Source organism: Narcine bancroftii, unplaced genomic scaffold (assembly GCF_036971445.1).
Source record: "Narcine bancroftii isolate sNarBan1 unplaced genomic scaffold, sNarBan1.hap1 Scaffold_158, whole genome shotgun sequence".
Taxonomy (NCBI): Eukaryota; Metazoa; Chordata; class Chondrichthyes; order Torpediniformes; family Narcinidae; genus Narcine; species Narcine bancroftii.
Genome location: NW_027211893.1, coordinates 3,530,386 through 3,539,053, shown reverse-complemented (window position 1 = coordinate 3,539,053; position 8,668 = coordinate 3,530,386).

Below are 8,668 nucleotides of genomic sequence, written 5' to 3'. Positions count from 1 at the left end.
CATCTCTGATTCCGCACATCCGATTCCCTGCCTCTGATTCCCCGACTCTGATTCCCCACCTCTGATTCCCCAGCTCTGATTCCCCGCCTCTGATTCCCCAACTCTGATTCCCCGCCTCTGATTCCCCAGCTCTGATTCCCCGCCTCTGTTTCCGCGTGTTTGATCCCCTGCCTCTGATTCCCCGCCTCTGATTCCCCATCTCTGATTCACCGCCTTTGATTCGCCACCTCTGATTCCCCTTATCTGATTCCTCGCCACTGTTTCCCCGCCTCTGATTCCCCGCCTCTGATTCCCCATATCTCATTCCCCACCTCTGATTCGCCAGCTATGATTCCCCGCCTCTGATTCCCCGCGTCTGATTCCCTGCCTCTGATTCCCCGCCTCTGATTCCACATCTCTGATTCACCACCTCTGTTTCCCCGCGTCTGATTCCCCGCCTCTGATTCCCCATTTCTGATTCCCCATCTCTGATTCCCCAATTCTGATTCCCCGCCTCTGATTCCCCAGCTCTGATTCCTCGCCTCTGATTCCCTTCCTCTGATTCCCAACCACTCATTCCCCACCTCTGATTTCCCATATTGATTCCCTGCGTCTGATTCCCCGCCTCTGATTCCCCAACTCTGATTCCCCGCCTCTGATTCCCCAGCTCTGATTCCCCTCCTCTGATTCCCCGTGTTTGATTCCCTGCCTCTGATTCCCGGCCTCTGATTCCCCACCTCTGATTCACCGCCTTTGATTCGCCACCTCTGATTCCCCATATCTGATTCCCCGCCTCTTTTTCCCCGCCTCTGATTCCCGGACTCTGATTCCCCACCTCTGATTCCCGGCCTCTTATTCCCGGCATCTGATTCAGGCCTCTGATTCCCGGCCTCTGATTCCCTGCTTCTGATTCTGATTCCCTGCCTCTGATTCCCCATCTCTGATTCCGCACATCTGATTCCCTGCCTCTGATTCCCCACCTCTGATTCCCCATATCTGACTCCCCGCCTCTGTTTCCCCGCCTCTGATTCCCCGCCTCTGTTTCCCAATATCTAAGTCCCCGCCTCTGATTCCCCAACTCTGATTCCCCACCTCTGTTTCCCCAGCTCTGATTCCCCGCCCCTGATTCCCCGCATCTGATTCCCTGCATCTGATTCCAAGCCTCTGATTCCCTGCCTCTAATTCCCAACCTCTGATTCACCACCTCTGATTCCCCATATCTGAATCCCCGCCTCTGTTTCCCCGCCTCTGATTCCCCACCTCTGTTTCCCCATATCTGATTCCCGGCCTCTGATTCCCCGCCTCTGATTCCCCGCCTCTGATTCCCTGCCTCTGATTCCCCATCTCCGATTCCGCACATCTGATTCCCTGCCTCTGATTCCCCGCCTCTGATTCCCTGCCTCTGATTCCCAACCTCTGATTCCCCACCTCTGATTCCCGATATCTGATTCCCCGCCTCTGTTTCCCCGCCTCTGATTCCCCTCCTCTGATTCCCCAACTCTAATTCCCCGCCTCTGATTCCCCAGCTCTGATTCCCCGTGTTTGATTCCCTGCCTCTGATTCCCTGCCCTGATTCCCCATCTCTTTTTCACCGCCTTTGATTCGCCACCTCTGATTCCCCATATCTGATTCCCCGCCTCTGTTTCCCCGTCTCTGTTTCCCTGCCCCAGTTTCCCCATATCTGATTCCCTGCCTCTGATTCCCCAACTCTGATTCCCCGCCTCTGATTCCCCAGCTCTGATTCCCCGCCTCTGATTTCCCGTATTTGATTCCCTGCCTCTGATTCCCGGCCTCTGATTCCCCATCTCTGATTCACCGCCTTTGATTCGCCACCTCTGATTCCACATATCTGATTCCCCACCTCTGTTTCCCCGCCTCTGATTCCCCGCCTCTGATTCTGATTCCCTGCCTCTGATTCCCCATCTCTGATTCCGCACATCTGATTCCCTGCCTCTGATTCCCCACCTCTGATTCCGCATATCTGATATCCCGCCTCTGTTTCCCCGCCTCTGATTCCCCGCTTCTGATTCTGATTCCCTGCCTCTGATTCCCCATCTCTGATTCCGCACATCTGATTCCCTGCCTCTGATTCCCCACCTCTGATTCCCCATATCTGATATCCCGCCTCTGTTTCCCCGCCTCTGATTCCCCGCCTCTGTTTCCCCATATCTAATTCCCAACCTCTGATGCCCCAACTCTGATTCCCTGCCTCTGATTCCCCTGATGCTCCTCTGATGCTCCTCTGATGCTCCGCTGATGCTCCTCTGTTGCTCCTCTGATGCTCCTCAGATGCTCCTCTGATGCTCCTCTGATGCTCCATTGATGCTCCACTGATGCTCCTCTGATACTCCTCTGATGCTCCTCTGATGCTCCTCTGATGCTCCTCTGATGCTCCTCTAATGCTCCTCTGAGGCTCCTCTGAGGCTCCTCTGATGCTCCTCTGATGCTCCTCTGTTGCTCCTCTGATGCTCCTCTGATGCTCCTCTGATTCTCCTCTGATGCTCCTCTGATGGTCCTCTGATGCTCCTCTGATGCTCCTCTGATGCTCCTCTGATGCTCCTCTGATGCTCCTCTGTTGCTCCTCTGATGCTCCTCTGATGCTCCTCTGATTCTCCTCTGATGCTCCACTGATGCTCCACTGATGCTCCTCTGATACTCCTCTGATGCTCCTCTGATGCTCCTCTGATGTTCCTCTGATGCTCCTCTGATGCTCCTCTGATGCTCCTCTGATGCTCCTCTGATGCTCCTCTGATGCTCCACTGATGCTCCTCTGATGCTCCTCTGATGCTCCTCTGATGCTCCTCTGATGCTCCTCTGATGCTCCACTGATGCTCCTCTGATGCTCCTCTGATGCTCCTCTGATGCTACACTGATGCTCCTCTGATGCTCCTCTGATGCTCCTCTGATGCTCCTCTGATGCTCCTCTGATGCTCCTCTGATGCTCCTCTGATGCTCCTCTGATGCTGCTCTGATGCTCCACTGATGCTCCTCTGATGCTCCTCTGATGCTCTTCTGATGCTCCTCTGATGCTCCTCTGATGCTCCTCTGATGCTCCTCCGATGCTCCTCTGAGGCTCCTCTGATGTTGCTCTGATGCTCCACTGATGCTCTTCTGATGCTCCTCTGATGCTCCTCTGATGCTCCTCTGATGCTCCTCTGATGCTCCTCTGATGCTCCTCTGATGCTCCTCCGATGCTCCTCCGAGGCTCCTCTGATGCTTCTCTGATGCTCCTCTGATGCTCCTCTGTTGCTCCTCTGATGCTCCTCTGTTGCTCCTCTGATGCTCCTCTGATGCTCCTCTGATGCTCCTCTGATGCTCCTCTGATGCTACACTGATGCTCCTCTGATGCTCCTCTGATGCTCCTCTGATGCTCCTCTGATGCTCCTCTGATGCTCCTCCGATGCTCCTCTGATGCTCCTCTGTTGCTCCTCTGATGCTCCTCTGATGCTCCTCTGATGCTCCTCTGATGCTCCACTGATGCTCCACTGATGCTCCTCTGATGCTCCTCTGATGCTCCTCTGATGCTCCTCTGATGCTCCTCTGATGCTCCTCTGATGCTCCTCTGATGCTCCTCTGATGCTCCTGCTCCTGCTCCTGCTCCTGCTCCTGCTCCTCTGATGCTCCTCTGATGCTCCTGCTCCTGTTCCTGCTCCTGCTCCTGCTCCTGCTCCTGCTCCTCTGATGCTCCTCTGATGCTCTTGCTCCTGCACCTGCTACTGCTCCTGCTTCTGCTCCTGCACCTGCTCCTGCTCCTGCTCCTGCTCCTCTGTTGCTCCTCTGATGCTCCTCTGATGCTCCTCTGATGCTCCTCTGATGCTCCACTGATGCTCAACTGATGCTCCTCTGATGCTCCACTGATGCTACTCTGATGCTCCTCTGATGCTCCTCTGATGCTCCTCTGATGCTCCTCTGTTGCTCCTCTGATGCTCCTCAGATGCTCCTCTGATGCTCCTCTGATGCTCCACTGATGCTCCACTGATGCTCCTCTGATGCTCCTCTGATGCTCCTCTGATGCTCCTCTGATGCTCCTCTAATGCTCCTCTGAGGCTCCTCTGAGGCTCCTCTGATGCTCCTCTGATGCTCCTCTGTTGCTCCTCTGATGCTCCTCTGATGCTCCTCTGATTCTCCTCTGATGCTCCTCTGATGGTCCTCTGATGCTCCTCTGATCCTCCTCTGATGCTCCTCTGATGCTCCTCTGATGCTCCTCTGTTGCTCCTCTGATGCTCCTCTGATGCTCCTCTAATGCTCCTCTGATGCTCCACTGATGCTCCACTGATGCTCCTCTGATACTCCTCTGATGCTCCTCTGATGCTCCTCTGATGCTCCTCTGATGCTCCTCTGATGCTCCTCTGATGCTCCTCTGATGCTCCTCTGATGCTCCACTGATGCTCCTCTGATGCTCCTCTGATGCTCCTCTGATGCTCCTCTGATGCTCCTCTGATGCTCCACTGATGCTCCACTGATGCTCAACTGATGCTCCTCTGATGCTCCACTGATGCTACTCTGAAGCTCCTCTGATGCTCCTCTGATTCTCCTCTGATGCTCCTCTAATGCTCCTCTGTTGCTCCTCTGATGCTCCTCTGATGCTCCTCTGATGCTCCTCTGATGCTACACTGATGCTCCTCTGATGCTCCTCTGATGCTCCTCTGATGCTCCTCTGATGCTCCTCTGTTGCTCCTCTGATGCTCCTGTGATGCTCCTCTGATGCTCCTCTGATGCTCCTCTGATGCTCCTCTGATGCTCCTCTGATGCTCCTCTGATGCTCCTCTGAGGCTCCTCTGATGCTCCTCTGATGCTCCTCTGATGCTCCTCTGATGCTCCTTGGATGCTCCTCTGATGCTCCTCTGATGCTCCTCTGATGCTCCTCTGATGCTCCTCCGATGCTCCTCTGAGGCTCCTCTGATGCTTCTCTGATGCTCCTCTGATGCTCCTCTGTTGCTCCTCTGATGCTCCTCTGTTGCTCCTCTGATGCTCCTCTGATGCTCCTCTGATGCTCCTCTGATGCTCCTCTGATGCTACACTGATGCTCCTCTGATGCTCCTCTGATGCTCCTCTGATGCTCCTCTGATGCTCCTCTGATGCTCCTCTGTTGCTCCTCTGATGCTCCTCTGATGCTCCTCTGATGCTCCTCTGATGCTCCACTGATGCTCCACTGATGCTCCTCTGATGCTCCTCTGATGCTCCTCTGATGCTCCTCTGATGCTCCTCTGATGCTCCTGCTCCTGCTCCTGCTCCTGCTCCTGCTCCTGCTCCTCTGATGCTCCTCTGATGCTCTTGCTCCTGCACCTGCTCCTGCTCCTGCTTCTGCTCCTGCACCTGCTCCTGCTCCTGCTCCTGCTCCTCTGATGCTCCTCTGATGCTCCACTGATGCTCCTCTGATGCTCCTCTGATGCTCCTCTGATGCTCCACTGATGCTCCTCTGATGCTCCTCTGATGCTCCACTGATGCTCCTCTGATGCTCCTCTGATGCTCCTCTGATGCTCCTCTGATGCTCATCTGATGCTCCTCTGATGCTCCTCTGATGCTCCTCTGATGCTCCTCTGATGCTCCTGCTCCTGCTCCTGCTCCTGCTCCTGCTCCTCTGATGCTCCTCTGATGCTCCTGCTCCTGTTCCTGCTCCTGCTCCTGCTCCTGCTCCTGCTCCTCTGATGCTCCTCTGATGCTCTTGCTCCTGCACCTGCTCCTGCTCCTGCTTCTGCTCCTGCACCTGCTCCTGCTCCTGCTCCTGCTCCTCTGATGCTCCTCTGATGCTCCTCTGATGCTCCTCTGATGCTCCTCTGATGCTCCACTGATGCTCCTCTGATGCTCCTCTGATGCTCCTCTGATGCTCCTCTGATGCTCCTCTGATGCTCCTCTGATGCTCCTCTGATGCTCCTCTGATGCTCCTCTGATGCTCCTCTGATGCTGCTCTGATGCTCCACTGATGCTCCTCTGATGCTCCTCTGATGCTCCTCTGATGCTCCTCTGATGCTCCTCTGATGCTCCTCTGATGCTCCTCTGATGCTCCTCCGATGCTCCTCTGAGGGTCCTCTGATGCTTCTCTGATGCTCCTCTGATGCTCCTCTGTTGCTCCTCTGATGCTCCTCTGTTGCTCCTCTGATGCTCCTCTGATGCTCCTCTGATGCTCCTCTGATGCTCCTCTGATGCTACACTGATGCTCCTCTGATGCTCCTCTGATGCTCCTCTGATGCTCCTCTGATGCTCCTCTGATGCTCCTCTGATGTTCCTCTGATGCTCCTCTGATGCTCCTCTGATGCTCCTCTGTTGCTCCTCTGATGCTCCTCTGATGCTCCTCTGATGCTCCTCTGATGCTTCTCTGATGCTCCTCTGATGCTCCTCTGTTGCTCCTCTGATGCTCCTCTGTTGCTCCTCTGATGCTCCTCTAATGCTCCTCTGAGGCTCCTCTAAGGCTCCTCTGATGCTCCTCTGATGCTCCTCTAATGCTCCTCTGAGGCTCCTCTGAGGCTCCTCTGATGCTCCTCTGATGCTCCTCTGTTGCTCCTCTGATGCTCCTCTGATGCTCCTCTGATTCTCCTCTGATGCTCCTCTGATGGTCCTCTGATGCTCCTCTGATCCTCCTCTGATGCTCCTCTGATGCTCCTCTGATGCTCCTCTGATGCTCCTCTGTTGCTCCTCTGATGCTCCTCTGATGCTCCTCTGATGCTCCTCTGATGCTCCTCTGATGCTCCTCTGATGCTCCTCTGATGCTCCACTGATGCTCCTCTGATGCTCCTCTGATGCTCCTCTGATGCTCCTCTGATGCTCCTCTGATGCTCCTCTGATGCTCCTCTGATGCTCCTCTGATGCTCCTCTGAATCTCCTCTGATGCTCCTCTGATGCTGCTCTGATGCTCCACTGATGCTCCTCTGATGCTCCTCTGATGCTCCTCTGATTCTCCTCTGATGCTCCTCTGATGCTCCTCTGATGCTCCTCCGATGCTCCTCTGAGGCTCCTCTGATGCTTCTCTGATGCTCCTCTGATGCTCCTCTGTTGCTCCTCTGATGCTCCTCTGTTGCTCCTCCGATGCTCCTCTGAGGCTCCTCTGATGCTTCTCTGATGCTCCTCTGATGCTCCTCTGTTGCTCCTCTGATGCTCCTCTGTTGCTCCTCTGATGCTCCTCTGATGCTCCTCTGATGCTCCTCTGATGCTCCTCTGATGCTCCTCTGATGCTCCTCTGATGCTCCTCTGATGCTCCTCTGATGCTCCTCTGATGCTCCTCTGTTGCTCCTCTGATGCTCCTCTGATGCTCCTCTGATGCTCCTCTGATGCTCCACTGATGCTCCACTGATGCGCCTCAGATGCTCCTCTGATGCTCCTCTGATGCTCCTCTGATGCTCCGCTGATGCTCCTCTGATGCTCCTCTGATGCTGCTCTGATGCTCCTCTGATGCTCCTCTGATGCTCCTCTGATGCTCCTCTGATGCTCCTCTGATGCTCCTCTGATGCTCCACTGATGCTCCTCTGATGCTCCTCTGATGCTCCACTGATGCTCCTCTGATGCTCCTCTGATGCTCCTCTGATGCTCCTCTGATGCTCCTCTGATGCTCCTCTGATGCTCCTCTGATGCTGCTCCTCTGATGCTCCTCTGATGCTCCTGCTCCTGCTCCTGCTCCTGCTCCTGCTCCTCTGATGCTCCTCTGATGCTCCTGCTCCTGTTCCTGCTCCTGCTCCTGCTCTTGCTCCTGCTCCTCTGATGCTCCTCTGATGCTCTTGCTCCTGCACCTGCTCCTGCTCCTGCTTCTGCTCCTGCACCTGCTCCTGCTCCTGCTCCTGCTCCTCTGATGCTCCTCTGATGCTCCACTGATGCTCCTCTGATGCTCCTCTGATGCTCCTCTGATGCTCCACTGATGCTCCTCTGATGCTCCTCTGATGCTCCACTGATGCTCCTCTGATGCTCCTCTGATGCTCCTCTGATGCTCCTCTGATGCTCCTCTGATGCTCCTCATGCTCCTCTGATGCTCCTGTGATGCTCCTCTGATGCTCCTCTGATGCTCCTGCTCCTGCTCCTGCTCCTGCTCCTGCTCCTCTGATGCTCCTCTGATGCTCCTGCTCCTGTTCCTGCTCCTGCTCCTGCTCCTGCTCCTGCTCCTCTGATGCTCCTCTGATGCTCTTGCTCCTGCACCTGCTCCTGCTCCTGCTTCTGCTCCTGCACCTGCTCCTGCTCCTGCTCCTGCTCCTCTGATGCTCCTCTGATGCTCCTCTGATGCTCCTCTGATGCTCCTCTGATGCTCCACTGATGCTCCTCTGATGCACCTCTGATGCTCCTCTGATGCTCCTCTGATGCTCCACTGATGCTCCTCTGATGCTCCTCTGATGCTCCTCTGATGCTCCTCTGATGCTCCTCTGATGCTCCTCTGATGCTCCTCTGATGCTTCTCTGATGCTCCTCTGTTGCTCCTCTGATGCTCCTCTGATGCTCCTCTGATGCTGCTCTGATGCTCCACTGATGCTCCTCTGATGCTCCTCTGATGCTCCTCTGATGCTCCTCTGATGCTCCTCTGATGCTCCTCTGATGCTCCTCCGATGCTCCTCTGAGGCTCCTCTGATGCTTCTCTGATGCTCCTCTGATGCTGCTCTGTTGCTCCTCTGATGCTCCTCTGTTGCTCCTCTGATGCTCCTCTGATGCTCCTCTGATGCTCCTCTGATGCTCCTCTGATGCTACACTGATGCTCCTCTGATGCTCCTCTGATG